Below are 19032 nucleotides of genomic sequence, written 5' to 3' on the forward strand. Positions count from 1 at the left end.
TAAGAATTTGTTCTTAACTGACTTGCCTAGTTAAATAAAGGTAAAATAAAAAATATGCTTCAAAACGATTGTAGTATATATTCAGTCTCGGTAAGTGTCCATGTGTTGTAAATATCTCTCCCTTTTTCACCGATCCAGAGGAGCAAGTAGCTGCATTTTTCCTCTTCTCCTCTGCCGTTCAGAGGACCCGTGAACATTAGCTCCACATGCTGTTTGTACGTACGCCATGCATCGGGTAAGTTTGTAGACTCTCAGTCCATTCGAGGTGAAGGAACTCCAGAAAAATACATCTTTTAAGACCTTTTACTCTGACACCATGTCTTGTTTTGCACACTTTGTACAAAATAATAAAATATTTCTTAACGTAGCTCTTTATTAGCTAGCTATAACTGGCATGTTCACGTATCGCCAACCACGCCAACCAGGATCAAACTGCCATAAACCTAACCATTTGGGTGGTCTTAACCAAAAATAGCACAGTATGATATGGCGGTAAAATGCATCCAATTACAATTCAGTATGTTTACACATGAATATTACATCCCCCTTCTTTTAAAACAAAAGAAAAATGTTTACACATGTGAATATTACACCAATTAAATCAACATTTGCAGTCCATCACATAATAATTAGAAGAATTATTATTTCAAATTATTTCATATTCTGAAAGGTTTTACTGTTAGACAGTGATGATTCTGATTATTCACATTCACAAATGAGACACAACATCAAGGTCAAGGGTTCATTTCCCCCAGGGATCAAATATCCACCTGTGGATAAAAGTGTCTGCTAAGTGGCATATTTTGGACAATATCTGGTCGTTAGGCTACAGCTCATGTGGTGTGTAGATGATTCATAGCACAACTGGTATACTCTCCAAGGTCAACTGAACCAGCTCTACATAAATCACTGCACTATAAACCCACATTGATAAGGTAAGTCAGATATAGGGCCATGCCTTTTGGTGCAGAAATGTTTGCACTGTGCTTTTACCAATATTTCCAGCATTATCCTGCTCTTGGGTTACTGCATGTAGGAAATCCTAGGAAATGGTCTGGACTTGACACAAGCTGTCTCCAATCAACAAATCAATGTCTGGTTGTGTGAACGTATGCTTGGCAGGGAGGATTGCCTGAGCCAGGCTTGCACAAAACCTGTTATTAAGTAGGAATATTATTAGTAGATAATTAATTCTACACCTCACTTTTCTGTATGGATTCAGTAGAGATCAATCAAACCCGAACAAAACAATGGAAAAATGCCATGGCAACGTCACTCACACTGGGCCCCCGTGGGGAAATATTCATAAACACCTCATTGTCCCCCATCAAAATTAGCTTACATTTCGGCTATTCACACTGTTTTGGGGTAAAAATCAAGTATAAGTTTGTTTTACTCACTGCTTTAGCACACTCTGCCAACCCTCATGTCCTTGCCGTGTCTGAATCCTGGCTTAGGAAGGCCACCGAAAATTCTGAGATTTCCATACCCAACTATAAAATTTTCTGTCAAGATAGAACTGCCAAAGGGGGAGGAGTTGCAGTCAACTGCAGAGATAGCCTGCAAAGTAATGTCATATTTCCCAGGTCCAAACCGAAACAGTTCGAACTTCTAATTTTAAAAATGAATCTCTCCCGAAATAAGTCTCTCACTGTTGCTGCCTGCTACCGACACCCCTCAGCTCCCAGGTGTGCCCTGGACACTATTTGTGTATTGATCACCCCCCATCTAGCGTCAGAGTTTGTTCTGTTAGGTGACCTAAACTGGGATATGCTTAACACCCCGGCAGTCCTACAATCTAAGCCTGATGCCCTCAATCTCACACAAATCATCAAGGAACCCACCAGGTACAACCCTAAATCTGTAAACATGGGCACCCTCATAGACATTATCCAGGTTACGGGGCTGCAAACTTCAGACGGGCTTGGACATGCGTTGGCTTGAGCAGGGGGGACCTTGCGTGCGCTGCAGGATTTTAATCCATGACGGCGTAGTGTGTTACTAATGGTTTTCTTTGAGACTGTGGTTCCAGCTCTCTTCAGGTCATTGACCAGGTCCTGCCGTGTAGGTCTGGGCTGATCCTTCACCTTCCTCATGATCATTGATGCCCCACGAGGTGAGATCTTGCATGGAGCCCCAGACCGAGGGTGATTGACCGTCATCTTGAACTTCTTCCATTTTCTAATAATTGCGCCAACAGTTGTTGCTTTCTCACCAAGCTGCTTGCCTATTGTCCTGTAGCCCATCCCAGCCTTGTGCAGGTCTACAATTGTATACCTGATGTCCTTACACAGCTATCTGGTCTTGGCCATTGTGGAGAGGTTGGAGTCTGTTTGATTGAGTGTGTGGACAGCTGTCTTTTACACAGGTAACGAGTTCAAAGAGGTGCAGTTAAGACAGGTAATGAGTGGAGAATAGGAGGGCTTCTTAATGAAAAACTAACAGGTCTGTGAGAGCCGGAATTCTTACTGGTTGGTAGGTGATCAAATACTTATGTCATGCAATAAAATGCAAATTAATTAATTAAAAATCATACAATGTGATTTTCTGGATTTTTATTTTAGATTCCGCCTCTCACAGCTAAAGTGTACCTATGATAAAATGATACAGACCTCTACATGCTTTGTAAGTAGGAAAACCTGAAAATTGGCAGTGTATCAAATACTTGTTCTCCCCTCTGTATATCCATCCTGCCCTGCCTATCTAAGGTCTTTGAAAGCCAAGTTAACAAACAGATCACTGACCATCTCGAATCCCACCGGACCTTCTCCACTGCGCACTCCGGTTTCCGAGCCGGTCACGGGTGCACCTCAGCAATGCTCAAGGTACTAAACGATTTCATTACCGCCATCGATAAAAGACAGTACTGGGCAGCCGTCTTCATCGACCTGGCCAAGGCTTTCGACTCTGTCAATCACCATATTCTTATTGGCAAACTCAGTAGCCTCGGTTTTTCTAATGACTGTTTTGCCTGGTTCACCAACTACTTTGCAGACAGAGTTCAGTGTGTCAAATCGGAGGGCATGTTGTCCGGTCCTCTGGCAGTCACTATGGGGGTACCACAGGGTTCAATTCTCGAGCTGCCTCTTTTCTCTGCAAATATCAACGATGTTGCTCTTGCTGCGGGCGATTCCCTGATCCACCTCTATGCAGACGACACCATTCTGTATACCTTTGGCCCTTCCTTAGACACTGTGCTATCTAACCTCCAAACGAGCTTCAATGCCATACAACACTCCTTCGGTGGCCTCCAACTGCTCTTAAACGCTAGTAAAACTAAATGCATGCTTTTCAACCGTTTGCTGCCTGCACCACGCACGCCCGACCTAGCATCACCACCCTGGATGGTTCCGACCTAGAATATGTGTACATCTATAAGTACCTAGGTGTCTGGCTAGACTGTAAACTCTCCTTCCAGACTCATATCAAACATCTCCAATCCAAAATCAAATCTAGAGTCGTCTTTCTATTTCGCAACAAAGCCTCCTTTACTCACGCCGCCAAACTTACCCTAGTAAAACGGACTATCCTACCGATCCTCGACTTCGGCGATGTCATCTACAAAATAGCTTCCAATACTCTACTCAGCAAACTTGATGCCGTTTATCACAGTGCCATCCGTTTTGTTACTAAAGCACCTTATACCACCCACCACTGCGACCTGTATGCTCTAGTCGGGTGGCCCTCGCTACATATTCATTGCCAGACCCACTGGCTCCAGGTCATCTACAAGTCCATGCTAGGTAAAGCTCTGCCTTATCTCAGTTCACTGGTCACAATGGCAACACCCACCCGTAGCACGCGCTCCAGCAGGTGTATCTCACTGATCATCCCTAAAGCCAACACCTCATTTGGCCGCCTTTTCTTCCAGTTCTCTGCTGCCTGTGACTGGATCAAATTGCAAAAATCGCTGAAGTTGGAGACTTTTATTTCCCTCACCAACTTTAAACATCTGCTATCTGAGCAGCTAACCGATCGCTGCAGCTGTACATAGTCCATCTGTAAATAGCCCACCCAATTTACCTACCTCATCCCCATACTGTTTTTATTTATTTACTTTTCTGCTCTTTTGCACACCAGTATCTCTACTTGCACATGATCATCTGATACAGTGCCTTGCGAAAGTATTCACCCCCCTTGAACTTTGCGACCTTTTGCCACATTTCAGGCTTCAAACATAAAGATATAAAACTGTATTTTTTTGTGAAGAATCAACAACAAGTGGGACACAATCATGAAGTGGAAAGACATTTATTGGATATTTCAAACTTTTTTAACAAATCAAAAACTGAAAAATTGGGAGTGCAAAATTATTCAGCCCCCTTAAGTTAATACTTTGTAGCGCCACCTTTTGCTGCGATTACAGCTGTAAGTCGCTTGGGGTATGTCTCTATCAGTTTTGCACATCGAGAGACTGAAATTTTTTCCCATTCCTCCTTGCAAAACAGCTCAAGCTCAGTGAGGTTGGATGGAGAGCATTTGTGAACAACAGTTTTCAGTTCTTTCAACAGATTCTTGATTGGATTCAGGTCTGGACTTTGACTTGGCCATTCTAACACCTGGATATGTTTATTTTTGAACCATTCCATTGTAGATTTTGCTTTATGTTTTGGATCATTGTCTTGTTGGAAGACAAATCTCCGTCCCAGTCTCAGGTCTTTTGCAGACTCCATCAGGTTTTCTTCCAGAATGGTCCTGTATTTGGCTCCATCCATCTTCCCATCAATTTTAACCATCTTCCCTGTCCCTGCCGAAGAAAAGGAGGCCCAAACCATGATGCTGCCACCACCATGTTTGACAGTGGGTATGGTGTGTTCAGGGTGATGAGCTGTGTTGCTTTTACGCCAAACATAACGTTTTGCATTGTTGCCAAAAAGTTAAATTTTGGTTTCATCTGACCAGAGCACCTTCTTCCACATGTTTTTTTCCTACTGTGTATTGACTTTTTTATTGTTTACTCCATGTGTAACTCTGTGTTGTTGTCAGTTCACACTGCTATGCTTTATCTTGGTCAGGTCGCAGTTGTAAATGAGAACTTGTTTTCAACTAGCCTACCTGGTTAAATAAAAGTGAAATAAAATTAATTTAAAAAAATGTCAACCCCAATACATATTTATGTTATTAAAATGGCTTAAAGTACCACCACCGATTTCTATATGGCTAGCCATGCTACCATCTTATACAGACGGGAGATAGCATATAGCAGAATTTGTTTCTAACCCCCAAAAATTACTATTTCGAAAACAACTAAATATACCCAAATTGGATTTTAGTAACCACATTGTGATTGTGGGCCTGTAAGAACATGAAACAGATGACGGATTTTACAAATATACACTTTGTCAGAACAGATTCTTTGAACATCCGCCAATGATGGTGTCCTTGTTGTTCCCCCAACTGTCTGTGTTCCATTGATCTCTACCGCATATACAGTACCAGTCAAAAGTTTGGACATACCTACTAATTTTGCTTTATTTTTACCATTTTCTACTTCGTAGAATAACAGTGAAGACATCAAAACTATGAAATAACACATATGGATTCATGTAGTAACCAAAAAAGTGTTCAATCAAAATACATATTAGATTGTAGATTATTCAAAGTAGCCACCCTTATGTTAGATAATTATGGTATAGCCTACACACATGACAGTTAATTGACACGTGGTGAGAGAAGGTGCTATATCGGCCCTATAATGGCCTTTGAGGTGGGGTGATCAACTTGCTGGGTAGAAAATAACTGGAACAAGACACGGCTCTGGGCATATGCTGTAGGTCTACCATGCTGTTCCTTCTAAAGTGTTAAAAACACAGGGTTGCAGAAATCAGCCAGCAAGCCCTCAGCAGATGGCATGTCCCCACAGAGGGCTGACAGTGTAAACCTGTGATGCATTTTAAGCCTGTGATGCATTCTGCAGCTTTTAGCACATCCTGTATATTCTTCTGCCTTCCTGGAATTGATTCAAACTGCTCTTCATCACTGTCTTCCACCTTTATCTCTCTCCCTGGCATTCACTCCTAGTCTGAGTACCATTATTTTTAGCTAACATTCCACTCCTTGGCAATTCTGTCTTTGGTAAGTGGGATTAAGATGGATTTAATTGTGATTTTTGGTTAATGATTTGCACAAAATACTGTAATGTCAAAGTGAAAGAAAAAGTAAAGCAGTAAAAAAATGTAAAACTAATATACTACAGTATATCTTGATTAGATACGTATTTAACCCGAGTCAATACATGTTATAATCACCTTTGGCAGTGATTATAGTTGTGTGTCTTTCTGGGTTGTGAGTCTCTCTTTTACAGTGTAAGCTCTGGTAAATTGATTGTTGATCATTGCTAGACAGCCATTTTCAAGTCCTACCATTTTGTAAATGACATCACCGAAGTCAAGGATCGGTAGGATAGTCAGTTTTACGAGGGTATGTTGGCAGCATGAGTGAAGGATGCTTTGTTGCAAAATAGGAAGCCAGGTGGACAGCATGGCCAGCTGTAGAAAATTGCTTATTGTCGCAGATTTATCGGTGGTGACAGTGTTTCCTAGCCTCAGTGCAGTGGGCAGCTGGGAGGAGGTGCTCTTACTTTACAGTGTACCAGAACGTTTTGAAGTTTGTGCTACAGGATGCATATTTCTGTTTGAAAAAGCTAGCCTTTGCTTTCCTAACTGCCTGTGTATATTGGTTCCTAACTTCTCTGAAAAGTTGCATATCTCGGGGGCTATTCGATGCTAATGCAGTCCGCCACAGGATGTTTTTATGCTGGGCAAGGGCAGTCAGGTCTGGAGTAAATTGAGGGTTATATCTGTTTCTGGTTCTACATTTTTTGAATGGGGCATGCTTATTTAAGATGGTGAGGAAAGGACAGGATGCCCGTAAACAGGGTGCCCGTGTTTACGGATTTGGGATTGTACCTGGTAGGTTCATTGATAATTTGTGTGAGATTGAGGGCATCAAGTGTAGATTTTAGGGGTGTTAAGTATGTCCCAGTTTAGGTCACCTAACAGCACGAGCTCTGAAGATAGATGGGGGGCAATCAATTCACATATGGTGTCCAGTAAACAGCTGGGGGCAGAAGGTGGTCTATAGTAAGCAGAAAAGGTGAGAGACTTGTTTCTGGAAAGGGGGACTTTTAAAAGTATAAGCTCAAATTGTTTGGGCACAGACCTGGTTAGTAAGACAGAACTCTGCAGGCTATCTCTTCAGTAGATTGCAACTCCGCCCCCTTTGGCAGTTCTATCTTGTCGAAAATTGTTATAGTTAGGGATGGAAATTTCAGGTTTTTGGTTTTCTACCTAAACCAGGATTCAGACACGGCTCGGACATCTGGGTTGGCAGAGTGTGCTAAAGCAGTGAATAAAACAAACTTAGGGAAGAGGCTTCTAATGTTAACATGCATGAAACAAAGTATTTTACAGTTACAGAAGTCAACAAGTGAGAACGCCTGAGGAATGGGAGTGGAGCTAGGCACTGCAGGGCCTGGATTAACCTCCACATCACCAGAGGAACAGAGGAGGAGTAGGATAAGGGTACGGTTAAAGGCTATAAGAACTGGTCGCCTAGTATGTTCAGAACAGAGAGAAAAGGAGCAGGTTTCTGGGCACAGTAGAATAGATTCAATGCATAATGTACAGACAAAGGCATGGTAAGATGTGAATACAGTGGAGGTAAACCTATGCATTGAGTGACAATGAGAGAGATATTGTCTCTAGAAACATAATTTAAACCAGATGAAGTCACCGCATGTGTGGGAGGTGGAACTGAAGGTTTAGTTAAGCGCATTGAGCAGGGTGTGAGGCCGTTGGTAGAATTGAATAAATGCAGAGTCAGGCACAGGACGCAGTTCTGAGTAATATTCCAAGATTTACTCAAAAAATGGTAAGATTCCAACAAGGAACATATACAATAAACTAAAGCATGAACAACGAGGACCCACATGACAAACAACAACGTACAAATCCGAGAAGGAAATCAGAGGGTTAAATAATGAAAGTAATTAATGGATTGGAAACCAGGTGTGTAAATAATCAAGACAGAAAGCCGGTGACATCGACCGCCGAACGCCGCCCGAAGAAGGACCAACTTCGGACGAAGTCGTGACACAGGGCTAGAGGCTCTACAGTGAAATAAGGCAATAATTACTAACCAAAATAGCAATGGACAAGGCATATTGACTTTAGGGAGATGCATACATAGCCGAGTGATCATAGGGGTCCAGTGAATCGCTCAGCGGGCAGGAGACACGGCGATTCAGACAGCTAGCAGATCGGGGCTAGCAAGCTAACAGAAGGGCCTTAGAGGGACGTCGTGACGGAAGAAGTGAATGTAGCCCCGTCGGCAGACCAGTCGTCATGGATGAGCAGGGCTCAGTGTGGTAAAAGGGTTCAGGCCAATTGGCAAAATAGGTATAGCGGCCAAGGAATTTGACCGATAGGCCTCGTCAGCTAACAGTCCAATATCCTCTAGACAGCTAGCGGGCCTTGGCTAGCAGGCTAGCAGATGGGCAATTCAGGGGACGTTGCAACGGAGGAGCCAGTTTTAAAAAACCCTCGGGCAAATTACATTGGTAGTCCAGTCGTGATGGGTCGGCGGGGCTCCGTGTCGGCAGTAAAAGGGGTCCAGGCCAATTGGCAAAATAGGTATTGGAGCCCAAGGAGAGGCTGATGGACCTCTTCGGCTAGCCGGGAGATGGGCCTAGCAAAGGCTAGCTCCAGGCTAATTGGTTCTAGCTTCGGGACAGAGACATTAGCCAGGAGTGGCCACTCGGATAGCGGCTAGCTAGCTGCGATGATCCAGGTGAAAAGGTTCAGAGCTTGCGGTAGGAACCCAGAGATATGGATACAAATAAGTCAGATTTGCTCTAGTTTGAGTCGTGTTGTGCAGACTGGTGAGAATTGTCAGGGCTAAGAGTAGCTGATGACCGCTAGCAGTGGCTAGCTGACTACTAGCTAGTAGCTAGCAAGCTGGCTAGCTTCTGTTGGGGGTTCCGGTTCAAAAGTAAATAAAATAGCAGATCCATACCACATTGAGTGAGGCGGATTGCAAGAGAGTATGTGGAAGTTGAGGTTAAAAAAATATTGAAAATATATGCGAAGAAAAAATATATAAAACACGACAAGACGAGGACTAAAGACATCAGACTGCTACGTCATCTTGGATATGACATAGAATTGTCTTGGTAAGCAACTTGTGTATATTTGGCCTTGTGTTTAGGTTATTGTCCTGCTGAAAGGTGAATTTGTTTCCTAGTGTCCTATTATAAAGCAAACAATCAGGTTTTCCGTTAGGATTTTGCCTGTGCTTAGCTCTATTCCGTTTCTTTTTATCATAAAAAAAACCTCACTAGTCCTTGCCGATGACAAGCATACACATAACATGATGCAGCCACCACCATGCTTGAAAATATGAAGAGTGGTACTCAGTGATGTGTTGGATTTGCCCAACATAAAACTTTCTATTGAGGACATGGAGATAATTTCTTTGAGGCATTTTTTAGTTTTGCTTTAGTCCCTTATTGCAAACATGATGCATGTTTGAATATTTTATTCTGTACAGACTACCTTTTCACTCCGTTATTCATGTTAGTATTATGGAGTAACTAACGGAGACGCTGGGAGTCGAGAAGCAGGTGCAGGGGGTGAAACAAGAGTAGTGTCTGGACATGAAACACCTAACCAATACTGCCTGCGGTTTGGAACTAAGGGAGTGACAGTTATAGGGGAAGTAATCAGTGAAATCAATCTTTAACCATTGGAACTTTTGATAGCTAAGGATTTCGCAATGAGGTTTGCTTTTTCGGCTGGGACTGCAAGTTTGTGTCCCGGATTCCTGCTAAAAAAACACAATCATGCTAACAGAGCAAGATAACGCTAGCATTGCTAGAGACAAAACACCAGTGTGGTATTTATGTCTACATCTGGACTCAAATGCACCAGGTATGAGATGATATCTACGCAAGATGAGTCAAATAAGATGGAACTGATGAATGAACATAAATTCTTTGTATATTCCAAATGTATCATACTCGAAGAAGCTTGGGGAAGAAATTCTGCGGCTGCTAGCTCAGCTGCGGGAAAAACAAGATGGGCTTTCCAAGTACCTCAATGCAGCCCAGACCCACAGAGTTTCAGTTCTGAAGGGCCGACCAAGGTCCACTGTCACCAAGGCTCCCATGTCCAAGACATCAACTCCCCCCTGCCTAAAGTTCTAGCCAACTGCTCTAATATTGTCACCATTGTCACTCACGTTGAATTTAACGACATTCACTTTCGGCAATATGAGGAACTGAAGAAGGACTACAACATTCTCTTGATCAGCCTTGTTTGCACAGGGAAGAGAACAGTCATCTCTGGCCCCCTGCCATGCTATAGAAGGGGTTCGGAATGAGTTTTTGAATAAACTTTGCAAAGACAGGAATGTCTCCTTTTGTGACAATTTTGACTTTCTGTGGAAGCAACCAACACTCTTTAAAATAGATGGGATTCACCCTAACCACAGTGGTTCCAGGATTATCTTAATCAACATAGCGAACTGCTTAAGAGACTAACGCTCTGGTTTTGTTAGCGCTCCAGTCCTCCCTGTCATAATAAGCAACAGAGGACATGGAAATTATATTATATCCAATAGGAATAGTAGTGCATTAAATGTAAGTAACCTAATCTATGTTCCTTTAACTGTTAGCTCCGAGGGTATTGTCTGCAATAATTATATGTACATAGAATTTAATTCCACAATTTGCAATGAAACCGTGTGCCTTAGGAAGAAGCCCACTGTGGCAGCCCACTCAGTACCATTAACTCAAATGTAAATGTCACTGACATGTCTATCCTGGATCAGCCTCACAGAATAGCACTAAAAACAAACAAGCAACCCAGAAAAGGACCCCAAAAAAATCCCATAATAACATACGTAGCCTGAGAAACAAGGTTCATGAAAATGACAACTTATTAACGTCAGAAAACATTCATATCTCTGAAACACACTTAGATCATACATTTGATGATGCATTAGTAGCTATACATGGTTATATATATTGGAAAGATAGAAATGCAAATGGAAGAGTAGTTGCCATGAAAATCCAGAGTCCTATTCCTGTTAGGCTGAGAGAGGATCTCATGTCAGGGTCATCTGCCTCACCTTAAGCCTATTCTCGTAGGATAGTTGCTCTAGACCACCAAATGCTAAAAGTCAGTATTTGGAATAAATGTGTGAAATTTTGGATAATGTTTGTGATTCTAACAGAGAGGTACACTACCGTTCAAAGGTTTGGGCCACTTAGACATTTCCTTGTTTTTGAAAGAAAAGCACATTTTTTGTCCATTAAAATAACATCAAATTGATCAGAAATACAGTATAGACATTGTTAATGTTGTAAATGATTATTGTCTATCTACATCGGCATACAGAGGCCCATTATCAGCAACCATCAATCCTGTGTTCCAATTGAACGCTGTGTTATCTAATCCAAGTTTATTATTTTAAAAAGGCTAATTGAACATTAGAAAACCTTTTTGAAATTATGTTAGCACAGCTGAAAACTGTAGTTCTGATTAAAGATGCAATAAAACTGGCCTTTTTCTAGACTAGTTGCGTATCTGGAGCATCAGTATTTCTGGGTTTGGCCAGAAACAAATAACTTTATTCTGAAATGTGTCAGTCTATTCTTGTTCTGAGAAATTATGGCTATTCCATTCGAGAAATTGCCAAGAAACTAAAGATCTCATACAACGCTGTGTACTACTCCCTTCACAGAACAGCGCAAACTGGATCTAACCAGAATAGAAAGAGGAGTGGGAGGCCCCGGTGCACAATTAAGCAAGAGGACAAGTACATTAGAGTGTCTAGTTTGAGAAACAGAGGCCTCACGAGTCCTCAACTGGCAGCTTCATTAAATAGTACCCGTAAAAAAACACCAGTCTCAACGTCAACAGTGAAGAGGCGATTCCCGGATGCTGGCCTTCTAGGCAGAGTTCCTCTGTCCAGTGTCTGTGTTCTCTTGCCCATCTTAATATTTTATATTTATTGGCCAGTCTGAGATATGGCTTTTTCTTTGTCTCTTGACCTAAGAGTTGAGGAGAGACTTACTGCATCACTTCTTAATTTTGTAAGAAATATTCATGTGTTGAAAATCCCAAATTGTTTGCATAGTCAACTTACACACAGCTCTGACACACACACTTACCCCTCCAGACATGCCACCAGAGGTATTTTCACAGTCCCCAAATCCAGAACAAATTCAAGAAAGCGTACAGTGGCCTCCCGGGTGACGCAGTGGTTAAGGGTGCTGTACTGCAGCGCCAGCTGTGCTATCAGAGACTCTGGGTTCGCGCCCCAGGCTCTGTCGTTACCGGCCGCGACCGGGAGGTCCGTGGGGCGATGCACAATTGGCCTAGCGTCGTCCGGGTTAGGGAGGGCATGGCCGGTAGGGATGTCCTTGTCTCATCATGCACCAGCGACTCCTGTGGTGGGCCGGGCGCAGTGCGCGCTAACCAAGGTTGCCAGGTGCACGGTGTTTCCTCCGACACATTGGTGCGGCTGGCTTCCGGGTTGGATGCGCGCTGTGTTAAGAAGCAGTGCGGCTTGGTTGGGTTGTGTATCGGAGGATGCATGACTTTCAACCTTCGTCTCTCCCGAGCCCGTAAGGGAGTTGTAGCGATGAGACAAGATAGTAGCTACTAAAAACAATTGGATACCACGAAATTGGGGAGAAAAAGGGCTAAAAATTTATAATAATAAAACAATTTAAAAAAGAAAGCGTACAGTATTATATAGAGCCGTTAATGCATGAAACTCCGTTCCATCTCATATTGCTCAAATTAAAGGCAAACCTGGTTTCAAAAACAGATAAAGCAACACCTCATGACACAATGCCTATTTGACCTTGATAGTTTGTGTGGATGAATTGGTATTGATATGTAGGCTACGTGTGCCTTTTGTTATTTATTTTTGAATTGATGTAGTTCAGTCCTTGAGCTGTTCTTGTCTATTAATGTCTATATCAGGTATTTCCAAACTGGGGTACGTGCAAGGAGAGACAAGCCCCATACTATTGTGGTGGACTTATTCTTCCTTCTGCCGCGGACATGGCTGGGACAATGCTGGGGAAAAAACTATCCAGACAATGCCTTCATCAAACAACACTGTTTCACGACGCATCAGTGATATGGCAGGAGATGTTTTGAAACAATTACTGCTTCGCATATAAGCCAGTGAATTATATGTTTTACAGCTGGATGAGTCAACAGAAGTGGTGGGCCTGGCACAGCTCTGGGTATCGTTATGTTTATGGGGGATAAATTAAGGAGGATCTCCTCTTATGCAAACCACTGGAAACCAGAACAAAATGAGAGGATATTTTTTAAGTACTGGACAGCTTTGTGACATCAAATGGACTTTGGTGGTCAAGATGTGTTGGTATCTGTACTGATGGTGCAAAAGCCATGACAGTGAGACATAGTGGAGTTGCTCCCGACGCCACTTGGGTACACTGCAGCATCCACCGAGAGGCTCTTGCTGCCAAGGGAATGCCTGACAGCTTGAAAGACGTTTTGGACACTACAGTCAAAATGGTTAACTTTGTTAAAGCAAGGCCCCCGAACTCTCGTGTATTTTCTGCACTATGCACTGATATGGACAGCGACCATGTAACGCTTTTACAACATACAGAAGTGCGCTAGTTATCAAGGGTCAAAGTATTGACAAGTTTTTTTTATTGTTAGAGGAGCTTAAAGTTTTCTTTACTGGCCATAATTGTCACTTGTCTGACTGCTTGCATGATGACGAGTTTCTCACACGACAGGCCTACCTGGGTGATGTTTTTTCTCATCTGAATAATCTGAATCTAGGATTACAGGGACTCTCCGCAACTATATTCAATGTGCTTGACAAAATTGAGGCTATGATTAGGAAGTTGGAGCTATTCTCTGTCTGTATTAACAAAGACGACACACAGGTCTTTCCATCATTGTATGATTTTTTTGTGTGCAAATGAACTCAAGCTTACGGACAATGTCAAATGTGATATGGTGAAGCACCTGAGTGAGTTGGGTGCGCAATTATGCAGGTACAGCTGAAGTCGGAAGTTTACATACACCTTAGCCAAATACATTTTAACTTAGCTTTTCACAATTCCTGACACTTAATTCAAGTAGGAATTCCCTGTCTTAGGTCAGTTAGGATCACCACTTTATTATAAGAATGTGAAATGTCAGAATAAGAGGAGAGTGAATTATTTATTTCAGCTTTTATTTCTTTCATCACATACCCAGTGGGGCAGAAGTTTACATACACTCAATTAGTATTTGGTAGCATTGCCTTTAAATTGTTGAACTCGGTTCAAACATTTCGGGTAGCCTTCCACAAGCTTCCCACAATAAGTTGGGTGATTTTGGCCCATTCCTCCTGGCAGAGCTGGTGTAAACGAGTTGGGTTTTTAGGACCCTCCTTGCTCGCACATGCTATTTCAGTTCTGCCCACACATTTTCTATAGGACTGAGGTCAGGGCTTTGTGATGGCCACTCCAATACCTTCACTTGTGTTCTTCGGCTTGCAAGCCTCCCCCCTTTTCCTCCAAACAAAACAATGGTCATTATGGCCACACAGTTCTATTTTTGTTTCATCAGACCAGAAGACATTTCTCCAAAAAGTACAATCTTTGTCCCCATGTGCAGTTGCAAACCGTAGTCTGTCTTTTTTAAGTATTTTTTGGAGCAGTGGCTTCTTCCTTGCCGAGCGGCCTTTCAGGTTATGTCGCTATAGGACTCGTTTAACTGTGGATATACAGTGGGGAGAACAAGTATTTGACACCCTGCCGATTTTGCAGGTTTTCCCACTTACAAAGCATGGAGAGGTCTGTAATTTTTTATCATAGGTACACTTCAACTGTGAGAGATGGAATCTAAAACAAAAATCCAGAAAAACACATTGTATGATTTTTAAGTAAATAATTTGCATTTTATTGCATGACATAAGTATTTGATCACCTACCAACCAGTAAGAATTCCGTCTCTCACAGACCTGTTAGTTTTTCTTTAAGAAGCCCGCCTGTTCTCCACTCATTACCTGTATTAACTGCACCTGTTTGAACTCGTTACCTGTATGAAAGACACCTGTCCACACACACAACAAACAGAATCCAACCTCTCCACAATGGCCAAGACCAGAGAGCTGTGTAAGGACATCTGGGATAAAATTGTAGACCAGCACAAGGCTGGGATGGGCTACAGGACAATAGGCAAGCAGCTTGGTGAGAAGGCAACAACAGTTGGCGCAATTATTAGAAAATGGAAGAAGTTCAAGATGACGGTCAATCACCCTCGGTCTGGGGCTCCATGCAAGATCTCACCTTGTGGGGCATCAAAGATCATGAGGAAGGTGAGGGAACTAGAACTACACGGCAGGACCTGGTCAATCCTGCAGCGCATGCAAGGTCCCCCTGCTCAAGCCAGCGCATGTCCAGGCCCGTCTGAAGTTTGCCAATCACCCTCTGTATGATCCAGAGGAGGAATGGGAGAAGGTTATGTGGTCTGATGAGACAAAATTAGAGCATTTTGGTCTAAACTCCACTCGCCGTGTTTGGAGGAAGAAGAAGGATGAGTACAACCCCAAGAACACCATCCCAACCGTGAAGCATGGAGGTGGAAACATAATTCTTTTTGGATGCTTTTCTGCAAAGGGGACAGGACGACTGCACCGTATTGAGGGGAGGATGGATGGGGCCATGTATCGCGAGATCTTGGCCAACAATCTCCTTCCCTCAGTAAGAGCATTGAAGATGGGTTGTGGCTGGGTCTTCCAGCATGACAACGACCCGAAACACACAGCCAGGGCAACTAAGGAGTGGCTCCGTAAGAAGCATCTCAAGGTCTCACAACTGAACCCAATAGAAAATCTTTGGAGGGAGCTGAAAGTCCTGTACTGTCCAGTGAAATCCCCGAAACCTGAAGGATCTGGAGAAGGTCCGTATGGAGGAGTGGGCCAAAATCCCTGCTGCAGTGTGTGCAAACCTGGTCAAGAACTACAGGAAACATATGATCTCTGTAATTGCAAACAAAGGTTTCTGTACCAAATATTAAGTTCTGCTTTTCTGATGTATCAAATACGTATGTCATGCAATAAAATGCAAATTAATTACTTAAAAATCATACATATGTGATTTTCTGGATTTTTGTTTTAAATTCCGTCTCTCACAGTTGAAGTGTACCTATAATAAACAATTACAGACCTCTACATGCTTTGTAAGTAGGAAAACCTGCAAAATCGGCAGTGTTTCAAATACTTGTTCTCCCCACTGTAGATACTTTTGCATTTGTTTCCTCCAGCATCTTCACAAGGTCCTTTGCTGTTGTTCTGGGATTGATTTGCACTTTTCACACCAAAGTACATTCATCTCTAGGAGACAGAATGCGTCTCCTTCCTGAGCAGTATGACGGAGGCATGGTCCCATTGTGTTTATACTTGCGTGCTATTTTTTTTGGTCAGATGAACATGGTATCTTCAGGCGTTTGGAAAGTGCTCCCAAGGATGAACCAGACTTGTAGAGGTCTACAATTTTTTTCTGAGGTCTTGGCTGATTTCTTTTGATTTTCCCATGTCAAGCAGAGGCACTGACTTTGAAGGTAGGCCTTGAAATACATCCACAGGTACACCTCCAATTGACTCAAATAATGTCAATTAGCCTAACCATAATTTTTCTGGAATTTTCCAAGCTTTTTAAAGGCACAGTCAACTTAAGTGTATGTAAACTTCAGACCCACTGGAATTGTGATACAGTGAATTATAAGTGAAATATTCTTTCTGTAAACAGTTGTTGTTGGAATTAAGTAGATGTCCTAACCGACTTGCGGAAACTATAGTTTGTTAACAAGAAATTTTTTCCAACCTAATTGTATGTAAACTTCCGACTTCAATTATACTTTCTCGAAACGGATGACACAAACAACTGGATTCGTTATACCTTTCATGCCCTGCCTCCAGTCCACTTAACCATATCTGAAGAAAAGAGCCTCATCAAAATTTCAACAAGCGGTTTTGTGAAAATAGAATTGAATCAGAATCCACTGCTAGATTGGGTTACGAGTATCCTGCCTTGGCAAATCTCGCTGTTAAGACACTGATTCCCTTTGCAACCATGTACCTTCAGTGTGTGAGAGTGGATTCTCGGCCCTCACTAGCATGAAAACTAAATACAGGCACAGACTGTGTGTGGAAAAACACTGAGACACTCTCCAATATAACGCAACATTGCAGAGATATGTGCTTCCTTTCAAGCACACTCTTCTCATTAAGCTGTGGTAAGCTATTCACAATTTTTGATGAACAAATAAGGTTTTATATGTAAGATGGCTAAATAAAGAGCAAAATTATTGATTATTAATATTATTTGTGCCCTGATCCTGTAAGAGCTCTTTGTCACTTCCCACGAGCCGGGTTGTGACAACAACTCGCAATTTGAGAGTGCGCTGACCCTGGTGCTAGAGGGGGTACGCAGCTGGAGGTTGAATGTTTGAAGGAGTTCGGGACTAGAAAAGGTTTGGGAACCACTGTTCTGTATTATGTCATGTTTCATGTTTTGTATGGACCCTAGGAAGAGTAGCTACTGCTTTTGCAACAGCTAATGGGGATCCTAATAACATACCAAAAATGCTCATGTGCCCAATCAAAAAGAAGCTCCAATCTGTAACCAAAGCACCTTCAATCTGGTTCAAGTCAGTCTACCTACCAAAGCATTTATAAACAGAACAGGAACGAAATCATTCACGTGTATTGATCACATCTTTACTAATCCTGCAGAAATATGCTCTAAAGCAGTATCCACTCCCATCAGATTTAGTGATAATAATATAATAGCCAAATCTAGAAAAAACAAAGTTCCAAAGTCTGCAATTAAAATTGTGTATAAACAATCATACAAGAGCTTTTGCAATGATTCCTTTGTCGAAGATGTGTCAAATATTTGTTGGTCTGATGTGTGTAGTGAGAAGGATCCGGACGCTGCAGTACTTATGGAGCTGCTTCTTCCGGTTACTGATAGGCATGCAGCCATCAAGAAACTGACTGTTAGAACTGCCAAATCCCCATGGATAAATTTTGAATTGAAAAACGGTATGGCTGAGACAGATGAGGCAAAGGGAATAGCAAATGAGTCTGACAACACAGCAGACTGGCAGACAAAGAGATAATTGAGAAATCCCATAACGAAACTAAACAAAAAGAAGAAACTATACTATGGAAAAAAGATACATAAATAATTATAGTAAAAAGCTCTGGAGTTTTTAAAATTAAATTCTAGGCAAGAAAGCAAACTCGGATCCATCTTTCATTGAGGCAGATGGCTTGCTCATAACAAAACCCTTTTGATATTGCCAACCACTTTAATAACTTTTTTGTTGACAAGATTAGCCAATTTTGGCATGACATGCAAACAACAAATGCTGAGCCTTCATATTCATGCATAATGGACCAAATAATGAAAGACAAGCACTGTAGATTTGAGAGGTGAAAATATTGTTGCGATCTATAAATAAGGACAAACCACCTCATACCGACAATCTAGATGGTAAATTGCTGAGGTTTGTAGCGGAATACATTTTGAATCCTGTTTGCCACATCTTAAATTTAAGCAGAAGGCGTGTGCCCTCAGACATGGGGTAGGCAAAGGTTATTCTGCTACCCAAGAATAGGCTGACCAATCAGACTTTTACAAGTGCTAAGCAAACTTAGGGAAAAATTGTGTTTGATCAAATACATAGTTATTTTACATAAAACTAAGGCTTTCAGCATGCTTATTTTTACATTTTTTATTTAACTAGAATTTTTTTTTATTTACAATGACAGCCAACCCTCAACTAACCCAGACGACGCTTGTGCTCCCCCTATGGGACTCCCGAGTTTGGCCGGTTGTGATACAGCCCGGGTCTGTAGTGACGCCTCTAGCACTGCGTTGTAGTGCTTTAGACCGCTGCGCCACTCGGGAGCTTATAGGGAAGGGCACTCAACATGCTCGCCACTGACTCAAGTGACTGATGATTGGCCGAAAGA

The sequence above is a fragment of the Oncorhynchus masou genome, chromosome 25 (assembly GCF_036934945.1).
Source record: "Oncorhynchus masou masou isolate Uvic2021 chromosome 25, UVic_Omas_1.1, whole genome shotgun sequence".
Taxonomy (NCBI): domain Eukaryota; kingdom Metazoa; phylum Chordata; class Actinopteri; order Salmoniformes; family Salmonidae; genus Oncorhynchus; species Oncorhynchus masou.